The sequence below is a fragment of the Lagopus leucura genome, unplaced genomic scaffold, assembly GCF_019238085.1.
Source record: "Lagopus leucura isolate 7727_CA_CO unplaced genomic scaffold, USGS_WTPT01 Super-Scaffold_100035, whole genome shotgun sequence".
NCBI lineage: Eukaryota > Metazoa > Chordata > Aves > Galliformes > Phasianidae > Lagopus > Lagopus leucura.
The window spans coordinates 3,801,693-3,821,778 of NW_024962284.1; positions in this window are offsets into that span (position 1 = coordinate 3,801,693).

A 20,086-nucleotide genomic window follows, 5' to 3' on the forward strand; every position below is an offset into this window, starting at 1 on the left:
TTAATAACGACATGGTTTCTTGTTCATCTAAAATACTGAAATCTCACCTGTGGTTTTCAAATAGCTGGGATTTCTTCTTTGCCATCTAGGAGAAAAAGAAGAATTGCTTCATGCATCTGGGATGTTATGACTTAAAAACCAGAGATACTTGTTGTTCAATAGGAATTATCACTGCTCACGTCTTGGCAAGTGGAGAGGGAGGGGTAATTTAGGGATTTCTTTACACATAAAATTTTAGCTTAGTTAAATCACAATGGAAAACAACATCACCAAAAAAATGCACCTGAAGACAGTAGATCAGATTTGTAACTGAGCACAGTGATTAGACAGGACCCCCTTGGCAGTCCTGCAATTTATTTGCAGATGAGATGAAAAAATGAAGGAATAGAAGAATGATGAACTTGTAATAGTCAGCTTTTGATTATTAATCCTAGCTCATTAAGGAACTCCATTTACATGTTTCTTGAAATGGATTAGAGCATGAAGAGCAAGTTTAATGTAGGCTTAAAAAGCTGACACCAGGTTCTTTTATTCACTTACTGTGATTTTTGTGTTGTTTTTGTTTTGAATAGATTTTTTGCTTAATTTCTACTGAACCGAAAGCATTAAAATTAAAATACTGCATTAAAATACTGTGAATGGCTTCAGTTCCTTGAAGTTGCAGTCCTAAAGTAGATGACAAAAGACCCTGGGAGACAGGCCACAGATGCACAACCTTCCCCTCTTACTTGGTACAACAGTAAATGGCAGAGCTGCACAAGGTTTGTTTCATTCCAAGACAGCGTCAGTAAAATTTGTTTTGGATTCTATTGACTGAATGTTATCAATAATGTATCATTTTAAATCACCTTTTAGTTCTCTAGAAGGGAAAGAAAAAAATAGCTTTGTTTCTGAGGTGTACTGTTGCTTTTATTCTAGTGCAAACTTTTCGGATGGGCTTTATTACACTTCTTGAACCCTTTTAACCGCTTCCATATTGCTGTGAAATAACTGTGTACAGCACATGAACTGTATAAAGCTACTACTGACGGATCACAGCCATGGAATAAACCACTCCTAACAACACCAAATAAGTAAATAGTATCCACACAACTTTCCTAGACTGTATGGAGAAAGCTTGTATCAAAAAATCTCCATTTCTTGGGAGGAGAAACAAGATATCTTGAGTTGGCCTACAGATTACAGACTAAAGACTGCTACATGATTTAAAACAAAGAAGAATTTCAGCCAGGCAGTCTGTCTCCTACAATTCTGTGTTTTTTAACAGCTGCCTGCAAAGAGAAATAAGGCGGTAAATAAAGAGAAATAAATCATAGTAAAAAAGAAGATTAAAAACTGGATCAAATTGGCTCTTGGAAGTTGCAGATTGTTATATTCTCATATAAAAAGTTCTTGAAAAGGAAAGGAATGTACATATTCATAACTCTTGGGCCCAAATATTATGGAAAAGTAGTTGAAATATAGGAGAAAAGGGATTCAGTATTTAGCCCTTCCCTACAGCACAGTGGAACATCTCCTTCCTATGTGATCACTGATGCCATTCCCACAAACTACACCCCTCTGCAGAGCAGCTACAATGGAAGAACCACAGAGATTCATGTAGCAAATATCATACCTGCTGTTTGAACATTTTAGTATTGAAACCTCTTTCAGAAATAAGTAATTTTTGACATTTACTTCTGGTTTTGTCTATTTTTCCAAAATCTTTGGGACCTCTGACTGCACAAAGCCGTGGCAGAGTCCTCAAAAAGCTCGGATTATTGCTATTGCTCTTTCATCACCTCTCAAAAGAGGATCATTTCATCCCTTGCAGAAGTGGAAGGGATAATCAGGCTTTAGAATTCAAGTATTATTAGGATATTAGGTAGATTTAAGTTAGCATAAGGGGAATTGTAATATTATAAGCCATAGAGTCCGAAAAACCAAGGAGATATAAAACTGTAAGCCTCCAATTGAAGTATGAAGCAGTACACTGAGAAAAATGCTGACATCCATAATGCACCAGGAATGTAGATGAATTCAGTGTAATGTGAATGGTAACTGGGAACTATCACTGATAATTTAGGATGAGTGGAAACTTTATAATTGAGTCTTAGCACGACGTAGAGCTCAGTGAAGTTTAGGACCATAGCAGAGGTCAGTCTATTCTCTGAGCCGTAAGAATTACGGCTGCATTTTCCAATGTCCTACATTTTCTAGTAAGCGTTCCACCAATTGGAGGCTAACTTGTAAGGCAATTAGTAAGAATTAATATAAAAGATACATCGCTAGAAAATCAATGGCTATATTCCAACTTTTCCTTTTTATTGCAGCAATTCAAAAGAACAAACATGCTCTAATATTACATCCAAGTACAAAGCAAATTAGCGATTGGACCCTATTTTACTTACGCTACCCAAAATATTGTAAAGGACATGTGAAAAGGCATTCACAAAAGCAGACACAATTAAATGCTTGGTTACCAGTGAATAATTATCTTATGCTCATTTTATTAAACCAGCATTTAGTAGGTGAACACCAAGCAGTTTATTCTGCCCTAAAGTGAAACCTCATGGAAGAACCTGGATTAAAAAACGGACTAAAGAAAAGACTTAATCTGATTAGGAGATGACAGCTCCATCCCGTATCAATTTACACAAGTCAGAAGTGGTTAGCTACATCAGTTTTCCTTGGTTATTATGTTCAATCTTGAGCAAATGAGGGGGAAATTCTGTCCGTGCTCCTCACATGCAGTCATTTAATTCAGTATTCTTTTCGGGTAAATCTCATACAGTGCTCCTTTGAAACATGAGTGGTGACGCCAATTACCACAGGCACATTTCATTTTGCTACAGAATAAGACACCGATGAAATCTGCTGTAATTTCTATATCCCTTCCTATTTAATACCTACTGTTTATTTTTTATTTCACAGGATAAGTATGAATCCTGTTCTCCTACTCAGTCTCTCAGTATTACTCCGTTAAGTCAAATTACAATATAATTCAGGAATATCCAAATTGATGAATGATGGTACTGCCTTTCAAAACTAAAGAATCACAGAACAAACAGCTTCCTTCATCTGTAATCTTTGCTTTTTCCAGTTGAAGACAACAGAAATTTAGGAGTTTAGAAGCCAGCTGCAACTGACAAATTCCTCGCAATAAGGCTATTTTATAACTCAAAGTTAATAATACCAGAAATCCCACTACAGGGAGACAGAAGTTCAAATAAAAAGTGAGGAGTTCATTGGCTTAAGCCAAATTGTTATTTAAAATAGAGTTTGTTAGAAAAGATAGTTTTACTGTAATTTTAAATATAGTTGAAGTCTAAATTTAAATTGAGATGAAGTCCTTCAAAAGGATTTGGATTTCACTCACTGTGTACATTTAAATCATAGTCCCTTCTTTTTCAATAACATGCACTGGCCGTCTGGCAAGACTTGGCAACTTGTATAATTTTTGTAGAATGATGCATCTGATTAATTACCTTTTCTGGTCATAGGAGGTTTCCTGAAGAAGCAAACAGAACTACATCTCTTATGCAGTTCACTGTCTGGTGTACAAACAGCTTTAAGAGGCTGCTGTGCATTTAGCTGGAAGTTGTGGCCACCTAGCAGATAAAACAAAGAAAGTACAAAGATAATTATTATGTGTGCTGGTGTAGACACCCGAAATATAGTTTCTATCTAAAGTCTCTAAGTAGTATAAAATTAAAACAATAATGGCATATAGCAATATAGGAGAAGTCGCTGCAGATAAAGAAATGCTAACATACCTCTTGCCACAGATTCTCAGTCAAGGCCCACGCTCTGGGTCTTACACAAACCTTGATGGCTGTTATTGAGAGCTTGGTAAGAAAATAGTTGGGATTTGATCCATGCAGTATGACATTAGCAGAAATAACCAGAGAGATTCTATAACAGACATCTAACATCACTTAAGAGTAAGTATTTCTCAAACAACATGAACATGAGCAGTAGTTTGGACACTTTGGCATAGTTCACCCTTGTTGAGGGTAGATCATTATTTGACAAATTTCAAGAACAGAGCTTCTGTTGTGCTTTTGCAACATCACATATTATCTCCTCCCCCTCCAAATTAATGAAACTGATATTCAAGGAATGGATAAGCAGAGATGCTTGAACTGCATATGCACAGAAATGGACATATATATTTACATAAAGGATAAAAAAAACCTGTTTTCTATTATTGCTATCAGTAATTCCTAGCACAGGAATTCCTAATTAGGTGTGAAGTGTTCAATCATTAAGTCAACCTAATTCATGGATTGCCAAACATGCAGAAATACCATTTCGGACTTGGACAGAAACCATTCCTGTGCTGGGCTCCACACACAGCCTCTGCCAGAGCTCCCTTGGCTCCCAGAGCTGCACAGGGTGAGCCAAGAGAGACAGCGTGCTCCTCAACTCCTGGGAGCAGAGCAGAAGGAGTAAAGCTTTCATCTTGCCCTGGAGCTGCTTTTTGTGGATCAGCAGACAATGGATGGGACCTGGCTGGCAGGAAAGGCATCCAGCAGTTCAGGAGAGGAGCTGTGACAGCTGCAGGTCAGGGTGAGGCCATAAGATATATAGGAGGAAAAGACAGCAGTGATTTCACGGGTAGCTGTACGTGACTCTTGACAATGCAGGTGACCCCAATGACCTAAGTCTCAGATCTATGCATTAAATACAGTAATAACTCAGCAAATATTGAAGATAATATTTCATTTTAATGCATATACAAACAATTGACCTTTGCTCCTCCAGTTCAGTCATATTTTAAAATCTTCACACTATAAATAGAGGGAAAAAAATTTCCTTCAAAAATCTTCTGAAGAAATAAAATAGAACAAAATCACAGATGTGGCAGTGTAAAAGACAGAGATGATCCAAATATTAGAAAAGATGCTAACCTGGTGAACAATTCACCTGATTTACACATGAGACTCATAGCTACAAGTATTTGTTCTTGTTCCACTCTGTAAGACCAAGAGTAATCTGCTGATTGAAGGCAGCTTTATCTTGCAGACTCAGCCAGCAAGGCCATAATTGCTTTCTAACACAATTTCTGGGAGCTAACCAATACTCAAGAATTGTAACTAGATGTGATCTACCAGATGGGAAGGGAATTATAACTGCTTTTTTTTTTTACTTTATTTTCTTCTATCAGGCAACTTTTTTTTTTTTCACAACCTTATTTTTAAATCATGTGGATGAGTGCTGCCCACACATAAAACAAAACCAAATTTCTTAAATTCTTTAACTGTTATAAGATGTTGCTGTCGCTCTCCTTTAGCCTTTCATAGCATATATTTAAGTGTACATATAAAATAGTATCTTTTATAACAGAGAGTATGACTTCAAATCCCCTGAAATGGTTTGAACAGGTGTGAGCCCTGGCATACATCTGAGACCCATGAATACGTTCATTAAGCTCCTTTGTAGAATTGTGCCTCTTAAGCAGTAGGAGACTCTCACTCAGTTGAAGTTCTTTGGAAATAGGAACAATTCCAGCTACAGGGAGAAATTTTACTGACCATATCTTAATGAACGGATGAGGGAGGACAGAAGGCTGTAAGACCATGAAACTGACAAAGCAGGAAACAAGATGGTCCTAGACAAAGCCATACAGATAAAACGGCCTCCAAAAAAATACACATTGGCAAGGGAGTTTTAGAACTTAGAGGCTTAGAATGACCAAGCAAACTGTACCTTATTGTCTACACGTTCCAGTCCATATTATTCATTTCATTCTGGATTCAGTGGGACAGGACTGCATGATTGCTGTTAACAAACAAACAAAAAAACAACCAACAGATTCTCCACTGAAATTCTCAACTGTGTGAGTGCACTACAGGAGTCTGTGGAACTGATCTAGTAAAGAAATCAATCCTTGAATCTCCATGTATTTCCAGTGCTATAAGCTGCACTGTGATACCAGGAACATCTTTTGGCAGTTTGATCTCCTTTTTAGTATCTTTACTTCTTTAGTTGCTCTTCTTGATGCATAGATTTCTTGGTCAGGTTTATAACAGTTCAGATGAGCACACGTCTGTGCAGCTGGTTGATCACACAGACATCTCTGCTCAGGTGATGGCAGTTTGAGCAATAAGGTGATATAGCACTTAGACACTGAGTCATAGCTTGGTAATTACCCCAAATCCACAGTTGTGAATGTTCCACAGTGTGCTCACAAAGGCAGTGCACATGCACTCTTACTAAGGGTGGGACTGTATAATCCAGGAATAGGACTGTTCATACAGAAAGTCGTGATTTTTGGGTGGTGATATGGATGTAATAGCAAGTCTGTGAATTCTGTAGCACATCCTTTGCAATATTTTTTTGATCCTTATAAGCTATTTGTGACTCTATTATGCATTGAAGAAAAACTATTATTGATAGTCAAATCTTTTCATTTCTGTTTTTTGTTGGTGGTGGTGGTTTTTGTTTTCTTTTTTAGGTTTTGAAGATTCCACAGATTTCAGTGGAATGAAATTTCACTTTTGATGTCACAGCAACCTTAATTCAAACACAGTGCATGGATGTAGTGCATTAACAGTAACAACAAGCAACAAAGACTAATATCTTACCATTCTCTTCAGTACAGAAAGGATGGAAACATGTTCAGTAACCCCCAATTTATTATTTTTTTAACAGAACATTTTATATCACAATGCCAGGCATACATTGTTTTAAAACCTTGGCTTTAACAAGAGAGAGATAAAAGACACTCATTCATCTACTGCTTTTCAGTGACAGCAGTGAGTATTTATAGTATGAAGATGGCAGATTTTAAATCTACAAATGGCTTTCTGGCATTATAATTCAGGGTTATGGCGTAGCTCAAATTGTGTTCACAGAGTGCAATGTTGAAATGTGAATGCATCATATGTTCATGAAACTTAACAAATTTAACGCCACTAAAGCAGAGTGAAAGGTGCAATGTCTCTGTAGTTTAACTAGAAGCTAACCTTTTGAAACTTGTTTCTGAATCACAGTGATTTACTTACAAAGAGTAGAGAGCTTTCCAAGTAACCAAATCCCACACAGTTAATGCTGATACAGTGAATTTCATCTGAATAAGAACATCAACACAGGAACTTTTGTCTCATTAGCAAGGTATTTTAAAATGATCTAGAATTAAAAATTCAATAATGCACACTATTAAGGAGCCACATTAGGGACCAAAAATTTCCCACTGCTACTGAAAGGGTTAAATAACAAAGTGCAGCTGTTTTCAAAACTGACAGAATCTTTCTCCTATTAATACACAGAAATACATTTAAAAACACTCCAAGTACAGAAGAAGTTAAATTCACAATTCAGAAAGTGTACTGCCATTTTGTTTGAGGTGCTGTTGGATGAGGCTTTCATTCATTAATATGGTAAACCAACGACAGAAATTTTTGAGAATTTGGACATTTTAACAAATGATATATTTTTTTCCCCACTGCTTACAATAATTTTGGGGTTTTCCCCCCCTCATCTTGCTTGGCTTTCCCTTCCTAGACTTCCCTCACATATTTATTTTTGATACAGTGAATGACCATTCTTCCCAGTATTGTAACTTTGCAGAAGAGATGCATCTGTTTTATCTTCTCTCCCATCAATTATTTCTCCAAGCATTATCTCGCATTAATGCCTCTCCTTAAAGTTAGCTAAGAGTATGCATTCTTAGATCATCAATTCAGTTTTACTGGCAAAAGCATAGAAGTAAAGCATGGAAGTAGTAGATTAAGAAATGACACTGGCATTTTTTAAGGAATCCCTGCAGTTACATCTACATAACAACAACTACTCTTCACTGAACGTTACCAAGTTTAAGAGAGGGGCAAATGGTGTTGATTATCTGAGTGTGCAAGTGTTGCTGGAACCAGGAAAAGGCTGCATTAAGATTGTCAAAGAAAGGAAGAATTAATACTGGAAGAAGAAAATGAGGAAAAATGAAAAAATAAAAAGAATAGGATAAGCATGGAGCTAAACAGTGTGAAGCAAAAACTGTTTGCTAAGCTTAAAAATAACTTTGGTGGGGACTGTCAGAGGTACAGCAGGAATTCAGGTATGCATCTGTCTGCACTTCAACTGAAATTGTGCAAAAAAACCAGAGATTTAGATGAAGGCATTTAGCAACACAGCAGTGACCCCCACACTGAGAAAGTAGCTTACATTTCTCTGAGTACTTCTGTTTGTAGGTACCTGATTTAATTCCATGTGTACCCTTCAGAGAGGTTTTTCTCCTAAGTCCCTACAATTAGGCTCCATTATGTGAACAGAAGTAAATCAGACACCAGACCTGTACTCTAAACCAGGGCAGGTGCTTTGTTCCTCTGTTTTTACTTTGTAGCTCAGCTGCCAAAGCACTCACTGAGGAGCAGGGCTGACTCCAGTTTATCCTACTCTCAGGAGGCTCTTAAAATACAAACTACAGCTCAGTTGGTCAGAAATCTCACTGGTCCCTGAAATAAGCTAATTACATGTTTAAAATTAATGCAGACAAAGACAAAAGCCATAAAGGACTATCTTCTCCACAGCAGTTATACATTTAGAAAGATGGGAAATTTTTGCTTCTGAACTCTCCTTGCCAAAACCGTCTGTCATTCTGTGTTAAGCTTCATTAATTAATTAATTGGTGTAGTATATGAAGCAGGGAGCAAATGGATGAGCTTTGAGTCACCTGCTTGTACTGCCCGGCTCCTGGCACTGACTGCATTCAGTTTTTAAACGTTCAATCAGCTTGCTGTGGCCAGCAGATGATTTTCAGATACGGCATTAGCCATTCTGCAACCACAAATAGATGCTCTGGAAGCTGTGTCAGAAGCTCACTTCTATTTATGCCTTATGAGAATTCTGATGGAAGTCACTGGAACGTATGGACATACACATTTTTCCAGTTTGAATCACAATAAGTTTTAATTATTAGACACAAATCCAATTACTGTGCAGGAGCCAACCACAGTAATATTTTGGGAGGGTCACAAGTCTGAATGGATCAGAATATGAACGACTAGCATCTGTTTAATAATTAATGATATTAAAAAATATAAGTGCAAGTGAATAGGAAATTCATTTGCATTTGTAATGTTTGTTAAACCTTTAATCTCAAATCATTTTTCCTTATTTTTCACTAACTAGTATATAAAATGGTTTCACAGTCCCTACAGTCTTTTTTTCTAATTATTTTAAATGTATTAAGAATAATCAATCTTTACATACTCACAGGTACATCAAGTGAACAAAGTAAAAATGATTTACAGTAATAGTGTAAAAATACCTCAAAAACTTATTATGAAATACACATCAGCTTGCAGTTGTAAAACTGACCAATTAGTAATTTTTCAGCAGCTTCATATTTATTTAATTCAACCTTTACACCAACTCTGATTTTTGATAGCATTTAATTAACCTGTGTAATGACTGCAATTGCGTACATAGATTTAAAAATTGTATAAGTAATGGTCAGTTAGGCAGCAACTAGTATAATCTGTACATACAATTACATCAATTAAGCCCTCAAATTGGGCACATCATTACTTTTCACAGTATAGAATTCTGGCCTTCGAAGTCCATTCCTCTACCTGTTCACAAATGTTTTAAAGTAACATCTGTGCATGGTGCAACTCATTCTTAGTTTGTAAGAGGGATTACTGGAGACAATATTAAGTGAAAAAGAGCCTGCTAAAATACAAAAAAAAAAAAGAAAAAGAAAAAGAAAATTCAATCCAAAAGTTTGTTCAGTGTCAGTACTTTTACTAACAGTTAATTCTTCTGTTAGAAGGCAAAAAGCAAGGCAGTGGATTTCTAAAGATATATGTGAGCATTTATTTGGAAAGGAACTTCTTCTAGCTCTGTAACAAGCTGAAGATGAGGGGCAAAAATGTATCTCACGTTAAAAAAAAAGAAAAAAAGAAAAAAAAGATTTAACAAAGACTTATTTTAAATTGTCTTTTTACCTGTAATATCTGTTACAGACATTTTGTCAGCAGTGCCGCTGGCTTCAGCTCTTCCTTCACACACCTTTCCCCAAGGAATCAATGCTCATTCACAGCTCACAGTGACAAACCTGTGAAAGAACAGACTGATGTTCCACATTTGGTGCACAGTTTGTAAGCTTTCCTGGTAAATCCGAGTTGTTCTGCACACATGGGAAAAAAACCAGAAGGGCCTGGAGAAGATGACTAATTACACAAGCGCTATTAAACTCTTTTTCTTCTGAACACACTTTGGTAGTACAGAGGGTTCTGCTTTCTCTTGCACGTGAAATTTACCCAGACTTCACACAACCCTCCACTCATAAGCTATTTTTTCATAACTTTAGAACTTCATAAATGAAGAATTTATTTTCATACATACACATGGGCACAAAGTAAATATGAATTGTGTTTTACCTGGCCTAGCGTTAAGACATGAGATGAGTTCAGTCAAATGCAATGTCACACAGTGTCTCGTTTGTTTTAATGAATTTCCCATCTGAATAGCTGCTGGTAAAAGTACCTTGCTCTCTATGGACAGAAGCACACAAGAAATCCTGATGAGAGGAAGCTACTTGCTACTCCATGCCCTCTTTATTAAGTGAAAATCCAGCCTTTTTTTTTTTTTTTTGTTAATTTACACTTAGATTACTTTTTTGTTGTTGTTCTAACACTGACTTTTATAATGTATCTCAAGGGTTGAATAACTAAGTATCATTAATTTTGGAGAAAGTGTAATCATATTAATGATACGAACTACCAGCCTATTAGATTGTGAAAGGAGTTATCTTTGAAGAGGAGAAATCATATTCTATTCTTTTGCCACTCTGTAGACTTCCATAACTAGATATTCCAGTGCTTTTCCTACTCAGCTCAGTACCTGTCTCCATATTTAATGAACCAGCAGAAGCACAATTGCCACTTATTTGCCACAGTGATTAGCACTGCTTCAGTTGACATTCTGACACTCAAAGTACTCTCTCTAGTATTCAGTAACCTGTTGAAAAGCATGGGACAACTCATACAAGTTGCCTGATCTTCAGGTACGCATCCCTGGGTAGGTTTACAGTGAATTATCAGCTAGAAGATTATTTTTAAATCCACAAAATCAGTGTTTGTGATGAGGAACTAGGAGATGTACGTTATGGATGAGAGACACGTGGCCACCAGGAAACAGCTTAAAGTCACTGTGAATTATTGCAAGTTACTGTGAATCACCTGAGCAATAATTGGCTCCGTTCCTGGAAAATCCCCCAGTCCTTCATATCAACTTATTATTAATAAACAGGTAGTGCTAGAAGAATGAAATGCATGCAATAAAGGGGATGGTATATCCTCTAACGATCTTTTTTTTTTTAATACTGGGGAAAACAAAAACTATGTGGAAAACAACAAATTTCATGTAGCACAAAACAGCACTGGCTCAACTAATGAAACACCCATCAGTTCAGCTGCATTTTTTTGAAGGCAAAAATAACTTGTAACACTGCATCCATTAATTCCCTGGGTGGTCAAGGACAATCACTCAGCTTGGGCCATCACTGCAGCACAGTCCCTAGTGCAAAGATGAGCGGTAACAGGTCAGGTTCACTTTGAATGTCTTTAACATCAGATAAGATTGTCCCTGCTCACATGCTCCTTTCTCTTTTTTTTTTTGCCTTTCGAATGGCAACTAGATGTAGACAGAACTAATGTCTAGAAGGTGACTTAAAGAGAATCTGCTCCCCAGGTGTAAGAGCTTTATTTGTCGTCTTTGTCTTCATTGCCAGACCCAGGAGAGTCTGAATTACTTTTCTAAGTAGACAAAGGAGTTTCTAAGTGGTTCTGGAATGGCTCTACATGTACAGCTTTCCCAGTTCAACCCCAAATTAATTAGCATTCTTTCTCTTACTGACAGCAAATACACTTTGATTACAAAAAGAAAATGTAAAAATGTCAATAAGCTATAAAGTTGAGGGATTAGGAGGAGTTAAAATTTCCTGATGGAGTAAACAAATATTGGAAATATAGTCTAGCCTAAAATGTTCCTTGTTTGAATCTCCCCAGAAGGTCACAGGTTTTCAGAGACTGGGCTGTTCACAGTTACCAAGCACTGGATATCTACACAGACTACAGGAAAAGGAAACTTTTATGATGTATCGAATGCAAAACCATATGGAACTGAGTACATGTGATCCATACCTGAGACAAAATCCTATTAATATACTAAAAGGCACATCTTTTTGCTATTTTTTCCTTGATATTCTCGGGTGTCGTTTTGTAAGACACAGTATTTTACATGCAGCAGAGGAATCTCTCTACTCTAGAAAGCATACTATAAATATTATATAATGAGAGAAATTAATAAAACACTGGTGTAAAAAATGATTGAAATTCACATGTTAAAACAACATCAAACCCAGCAGGGATAAAATAGCCACTTAATTAACACCACCCTTCACACAGCTTGCTCTGTGAAATTTGACTAGGTAGCCACATGGAATTTGGGACTGGGAAATACAACCTACTTCTTCAGGATTAAAAAAGTAACTAAAAATCACCAGGTTGAATTCTGAGGTAAATCTAAGCTACTCTAAAGGGTATTTAAGCTGTAGCAGCTCATATTGTGCTGCTGCACCACAGCCAGCAGCTAACACCCGCCCAGTCTGTTGCTTGCATCCATGCAGTGAGGTGAGGGAAAGAATTGAAGGGACAAAAAGAAGCACAACTTATAGATTGAGATGAAGACAGCATACTATGTGAAGGAAAAAACTCCAACAAGTGATGCAAAAGCACTCACTCACTATTCCTATGAGCAAAATGATGCTGGTCCAGAGTTACAGCTCCAGAAAATTTCCCCCAGTGTCATTGCTGAGCAAAAAGCTGCATAGCATGAAATATCAATGTGGTCAATTTAGGCCAGCTGTCCTGGCTTTGTCCAGCCTCTTTGCCCACCTCTAGCCAGTATGCTACAGGTATAGAGTGAAAAACAGAGAAGTCCTTGATGCTGTACAAGCACTGTTCAGCAGCAAAAGCATTGGTGCTTTATCAGTACAATTTTGGTCACAGATCTAAGACATGGTACCACGTGGTGCACAAGGTAGGAAGTCAACTCTCTCAGTTAGACCAGAGTGATAATATGTCATAAAAATCTGATTGGATAGGAGGGAGAGAAGAAGCAAAGTTATTCAGCAAGCCACTTATGGAACGAAACTGCTACTCTAAAGTAAATGAAGTTCATAGAACTTCAAGATAAAAAATGTCAGAAAATGCCTATTACAGGAAGCAGCAGATAGCAAAAAGATGAGTGAAGTTAGAAGTTAAGACAGGATATATCCTGTGTTTCATTTTCTCACGCTTTCTTTTGGACTTACAAATGAAGATGTTTCACTCATTTAAGCACCTTTGTCAGACTGCTGTTCTGAAGAACCCAGTACAGTATAAGGAAATTGATGCTACATATTTTATGCCATCTTAGATCTATCTTACAGCTAGATGTGGCTAATAAGTGAGCCTTCCTGTTTCATTTGGAGCGTAAATGAAGTACAACATTCCTGAAAAACAATGGAATGCATGGTGTCCTTAATTTATCTGAACTGGAACAAGTCTAGCGAGGTGAACATCGCTCACTTATATAATGCATGAAGTTTAAACACACTTTAATACCAAACTGAGGAATGGATATTGCAGTGGCCATGTGAGTAATTCTACATGAAAGAAACAGGAGGAAGATTTAAAAAAATATGTGTTGACACCAGAAGTATTCCTCAGAGAAGTGGCCAACAGGTTTAACTGCTGGCATAACCAGCATACTGAGATGAACCAGCATGAAAAAGCAGTACACACCAGGTAGTGACTGGCCAGCAGGGAGAGGGAGGCGATTGTCCTCCTCTACACAGCTCTTGTGAGGCCCCATCTGCAGTGCTGCAGGCAGACGCAGAGCTCTTGGAGAGGATCCAGAGAAGGACACTGAGATGATCAGAGGGCTACAGCATCTCTCCTATGAGGAAAGGTTGAGGGAACTGGGTTTGTTTAGCTTGGAGAAGAGAAGGCTCTGGGCCTTCTCATCGTGGCCTTCCAGTGCTTGAAGGGAGCGTATAGATAGGAGGGGGAATGGCTGTTTGTGAGGATGAATAGTGATAGGACAAGAGGGAATGGTTTGAAACTGAGACAGGGGAGGTTTAGGTTGGAGGTGAGGCACTGGCACAGGTTGCCCAAGGAGGCTGTGGATGCCCCCTCCCTGCAGGCATTCAAGGCCAGGCTGGATGTGGCTCTGGGCAGCCTGGGCTGCTGGTTGGTGACCTGCACACAGCAGGGGGTTTGAAAATAGATGATCATTGTGGTCCTTTTCAACCCAGGCCATTCTATGACTCCAGTATCCCTCTTTATCCTACTGCCAAACTGAGAAAAGTAATTGGTACCCTATACATACAGAGCTAGACAAGGCAGGATGTTTTTATCAGTCAGATTACAAATTTATGAGAATGACATCCATACACTTTTTCCCACTGTACTTCGTACGTGTCTTATTTTAAAACTACTGCATGTGATGCCTTAGCCCGTTGTTTCCAAACAGTGTTAATTAAATCTCCTTGATAGACCATTTATTTTATAAAACTATGTAAACTTTTGTAACAGAACCAGCATTTAGATGCTGCACACAAAAATCTGTCAAAGAATATACAGCGGTCGCTCCAAAAGTAATGGCTCGTATTTATTTCCATGGAAGCTACAATAGATGCAAAGAGGGCAATAACACTATTTGACAGAGCAGGTTCTTAGCTACACAGCACTACTTTTCTACAGTCACCTCCATTAGCTATGCCTTTTTGCCAGAGATGAACAAGAGCCTGCATGCTGCGCGTGTGACAATCTGCACCAGCAGAGGTGACCTGCTGTCACTGTCACCTCTGCTGAAACTCACCACCTACTGCCTCCCTGTGCTCACATCTGCTGTTTGATCTCCACAAACATTCAGCAAGTAGTGACAAATGTCAGTGGATGCCATTTTTTCCACATGGAGGAATTCAGTGACACACTTCTCTTCATCTGCACTTCCATGCCAGACTCCATTTTGTCAGAGTGCCCCTCTGCTGCCATCTGTCACATGGCAACAAAATGTAACTGGATATCAGTGGGAAGGTTCGGCCTCAACTGCCATAACACCAGCATCTGCTTCTGATGTCATGGGCCAGCATAACAGAACTGGAGGCATTACTTTTGGAGCAGCCTACGTATATAAATATTTATAAAATGCATGCACATACTAATATGAATTATACTGAGTCCAGTGAGTACAGCTGGGACAAGAACTCGTATGTAAATATATATCATACATGACACTCTTGGCTCGATGAAATATACCCACCTTACCTGAAGGACCACAGGACACTCTTGAATTTTCACTTCAGTCCCTTCACACACAGTTGGCTCTCTGGGCATTGCAGTTGCTGATGACAGGTTTAAGTCATTCATCTGGTGAAAGATCCTAACAAAAAAATAGCTGATGCTATGTTAAAATACATATATTGGGCCTTTTTTTATGGCAATGTGGTGGATTATGCTTTTCTTAACTGCTTTTTACAGCTGAAGAACTTGGGCAAAAGCTTTGTCCAGTTTACTTTCATGCAGAAAGCTCAGGAAAAAAGTTATCTGCAGAGTGACAAACACATCATCCGTTATCCTGGGTGCCCAGTTTCAGATTTGTCCAGTAATCTACGTCTCATTAGTACATTTTGCATTAAATAATCCTGTCAAATTACTGAGCTTTTTGAAAAGCACCCATCTCAGAATTTTCCCTCTCTTCATGAAGAAAACTTACAAACAAGGTAATAATTACTTGGCCTCTTGAAAAGTGGTTGCAAAAACAAAGGAGGAAAAAGTTGCATTGGTTGGGCAAACTTTTGGTTGTTCCACCATAAACAATATTAAAACCCTATGTCTAGATAACCAGCCAGTGATACTTCAGTCCTGTATTGCATCTTTTGATGCCTTCAAAGTACTTTGTATTAATTTTAGATTCTATCCATACACATTTTAATCTGAAAGGATTTCTGAAGCTCAAAAAAAAAAAGGCTTAAATTTTGCCACAACATAAAAATGCAAGACTGCATTGTTTTCTGTATTAAAGAGAAAATCGACTTTAACCAAGTTCACGTTCTTCACATTTCTCTCACAAGCATTCAGATCACAACTTCTGCTTGATGTGTACAAGTATACTCTACGTTTTCATTTTCATTTTTGTATTCCAATACTTTTATTTATATTCATCTTAGATTAATCATAAGCAACAACTCATCCAACCATATTTCGTTTCCCAAAAAGAAGCCACTGCAACGGATGCAAGTATAACATGGCAGAAACTTGCTTAGCTAAATGAAATTTTGCCTGAGATGCGGTAGCAATTTGGCAGTGAGGCAGCTCATCCAACATGTACAGCTGCAACCAACACACAATTCTTAGTTTTGCAATAACAGCCAAACCATTGTCTCTGAAAAGCAAAAGGATTTAATACAGGAAACAAAAAAAAAAAAAAAAAAAAAGGAAAAAAAAAGGTAGAAAAAAAATAGAAGGGAATGTGGTGCTGTTTTTGAGAAGGAACAAAATCAAAAGGTATTGAAGAAGGTAAAAACACCTTTTTCCCTTCTTATTAAAATTGATGTGCTTTAAAAACGGTGATTTTGGTGGCCACTGATGAGTTTTCTTTGGATTTCAGTTTTTCTGCAAATAGTTGCAGAAGTTGAGATACAAAGAAAAGTTAGATTAACAGAAGAGTACAGAATAATTTGAAAACATAGCCTTAGCTATGTAAGTCGTCAGCGCTGTGGACTTATTTTGAGTTACAGGAGACTCAAAAAGAATGCCACCATTGCAGTGTGACACTTTTCTCTATTCAAGACCACTACAGAAAGATAACATTTCTATGTCACGAGTCCACGTGGTGGTTTAATGCATATTCTGTCTGCAGCTGCAGTGGACTGTATTTCTTATGGGGAAAAAAAGTCAAGAAAAGTAGTAGTAAAAGAGTAGTAAAGGTCATAGCAAACCACAAAACTACTGCCACTTCAAGCATGTTCAGAAAAGCAAATGATGCACACATTCTGACATCTGTTCTCTGTTTTTGAAAAACACAGTGCCTGGGATTCTTCGAAACTAATCTGAGCATCCGTTACAGTACAGTATTTGTACTTGACATCTTGATCCTAAGATCACTCCTAATGTTGGGAAAGCTTTAAAGCAAAGTGCACTTCATGTATCTGTCCAACAGTCCACAGTGAAATAACTATGATTCATTCACAGGATAGGAAGAAATTTCCTTGATATTGGTCTTGAAAGCAATCTGTCATTAGATAGGCACATTAGCCTTGTTCAAATTCCTTTGTGAGATTCTTTGCAGGAAATAGTGACTAATAAAGTAAGGAAATGATAGAAGAATATTGAGACCCTATTAAATCATTAAACCTAATTGTTTCTCAGATACAGTAAAGGCTTTGAACAGTTAGACAACAGCCTATGAAGTTGCATTTATATTTCAAGAAATAAGAAAGTCTGCCTTCATAAACCTTGAGTTGTAAAACACAAGCTGACCTACAAACTTCAGTTGTCATTCTTTCCAAAGCTGGTGTGACTGATTCCCATCAGGTGTCTTTTCCAATACAACCTCAGTCTGAAGAGTGCAGAAGCTTATATTCCAAAAACAAGGCCTGGGAATGCATGATTTTTAAAGCACAGGTCAAACTCAAACTCCTATCTTGCACTTTGTTAAATCCTGCAGAGAGCTTTGGTGGAGGGCTGGATAAAGAGCTGAATTTTACATTGATAAAACACTCTGCAAAGTGTTATATATCAACATTATTCTTCAGTGTCTCTCCATTTTATGGCCCAGGTTTCTAACTTCTTCCCGAGAGATAAATTAGAAAAGTAAATATAATGTATATTCCTGGACAAGAAGGTAGATCAGGAAGGATGGATGAAAAATGGAAGAAAAAGAAAAAAAAAGGAAAATGGGGGAATTGGATGGGAAAATGATTTTCTAGAAAGTATAAAGGTATTGTTTTGTGATTTTTAGTAGTTCTTCACTTTCAAATTATTTTTTCTCCTTGTTCCTTGGGGAATCCATTGCTTCCACCAGATTCATGAACACATTCTTGCTGGAAGAATTTGTATTTTAAAAAGCAAGCTTTTGCTTTAAAGTTTATCGTTGTGAATTGTTAAAATAAGGCACTGAATGAATACTTACCACTCATAAAATTGATAAAATATGTATTCTGCAATGAATGGCAGCTTTTTCATTCTCTGTAGCGCACTCAGGATTTCAGCCATATTTTTTTTCCAAGTATTTTTTTTTTTTTGAGTACTAGGAGGTTGTGGTGAGGTGGAGCTCAGCCTCCTGATCTAAGTAACAACACTAAGAGTAGAGGGAATGGCGTCAAGTTGCATCAGGGGAGGTTCAGGCTGGATATTAGGAAAAACCTCTCTGAAAGAGTGGGCATGTGCTGGAACTGGCGGCCCAGGGCCGTGGTGAAGTCACTGTCCCTGGAGGTGTTCCAGAAATGTGTACATGTGGTACTAAGCAACATAGTTGAGTGGGCAGCACTGGTAGTAGGTGGACAGTTAGACCAGATGATCTTAGAGATCTTTTGCAACCTTAATCATTCCATGATTTTATGATTCTACTACCTTCTCCTTTTTCACTTTAGAGATACGAGAAGCTCCCTTTTTATTAATTGTGGATATCAGAGAAAAACTGGCTAAAAGACTGATCTCTCAGTTTGTCTACAGCATGGACAAGCAAGTCATAAAAACAGTAGCTCATGTGGACACCCAGAAGTTGGCACTAGAGGTAGGCGCACAGATGGCTCGCATGAGTCTCCCTGGACACTTGGAGAGCCTGGCAGACAGTGTCAGGCCTTTCCTTTTGCTATGAGTCACTTCCTCACATTCACATGCAAGGAGCAACTACACATGCAGTTGCTGCACAGGAATTTTATGGAGCCATTTTTAAGCAAGAAGCAAAATTATCTTCTTCAGCCTTCATAGAACTGTGTGTTGCATCTTTCCTTAGCAGGTAAAATCCCTTCTATTAGTCATGCTCCATGGGATGCCACTCAAAGAGACCTAGACATGCCCTAGCAGTGCCTCCAGGTGAACCTCATGACGTTCAACAAATCCAGGTGCAAGGTCTTGCACCTTGGTTGTGGTAAACCCCCACTATCAGTACAAGCTGGAGGATGTAAGAATGCAGCACAGCGCTGCCAAAAAGGACTGGTGGATGGTAAGATGAACGTGAGCCAGCAGTGTGCCCTCACAGCCCAGAAAGCCAACAACATCCTGGGCTGCATCAAAAGAAGTGTGGCCAGTAGGTGGAGGGAGGTGATCCTGCCCCTCTACTCTGCACTGGGGAGACCTTGCTTGCACCATTGTGTCCAGACATGGAGTTCTCAGTACGGAGGAGTTGTAGATCTGTTGGATTGCATCCAGAGGAGGGCCACAAAAATGATCCAAGGGACAGAACATCTTCCTTGTGAGATCAGGCTGAGAGAACTGAGGTTGTTCAGTTTGGAGAAAACTCCAGGTAGACCTGAGAGCAGCTTTTCAGGCTCCAAAGAGGTGCTATAAAGCAGGAAGGTGACAGACTCGTTAGCAGGCTCTGCTGTGATAGGACAGGGGAAATCGGTTTTAAACTCAAGGAGGGGAGATTTGGACTGGATTTAAGTAAAAAGCTTTTTACAGTAAGGGTAGGGAGGCACTGGAACGGGCTGCCCAGAGAGGTGGTGGATGCCCCATATCCTTGGAGACAATTCAGGTCAGGCTGGACGGGGCTCTGAGCACCTGACGGAGCTTTGGTGCCTCTGTTCATGGCAGGGGAGCTGACATAGATGGCCTTTAAGGGTTCCTTCAAACTCAAACGATTCGATGATGCTGTGAACATGTAAGAATACACCGCCATCTGTTGTTCCATGCAGTAACTACAGGTATTTTCTACGATTAGTATTTCTACAACGAACCTCACAGCCCTCTGCCTGCCTCTGCTGATTTAACAGCTGACTGTTCAACTGTTTTCAGGAAATGCCGGGCTATTCTTACTTCACATTAAAGTAGGTTAATGAATTCCAATGAACTTAGGCAGTTAGATGTTGAGACGAGCATAATGCTTTAAC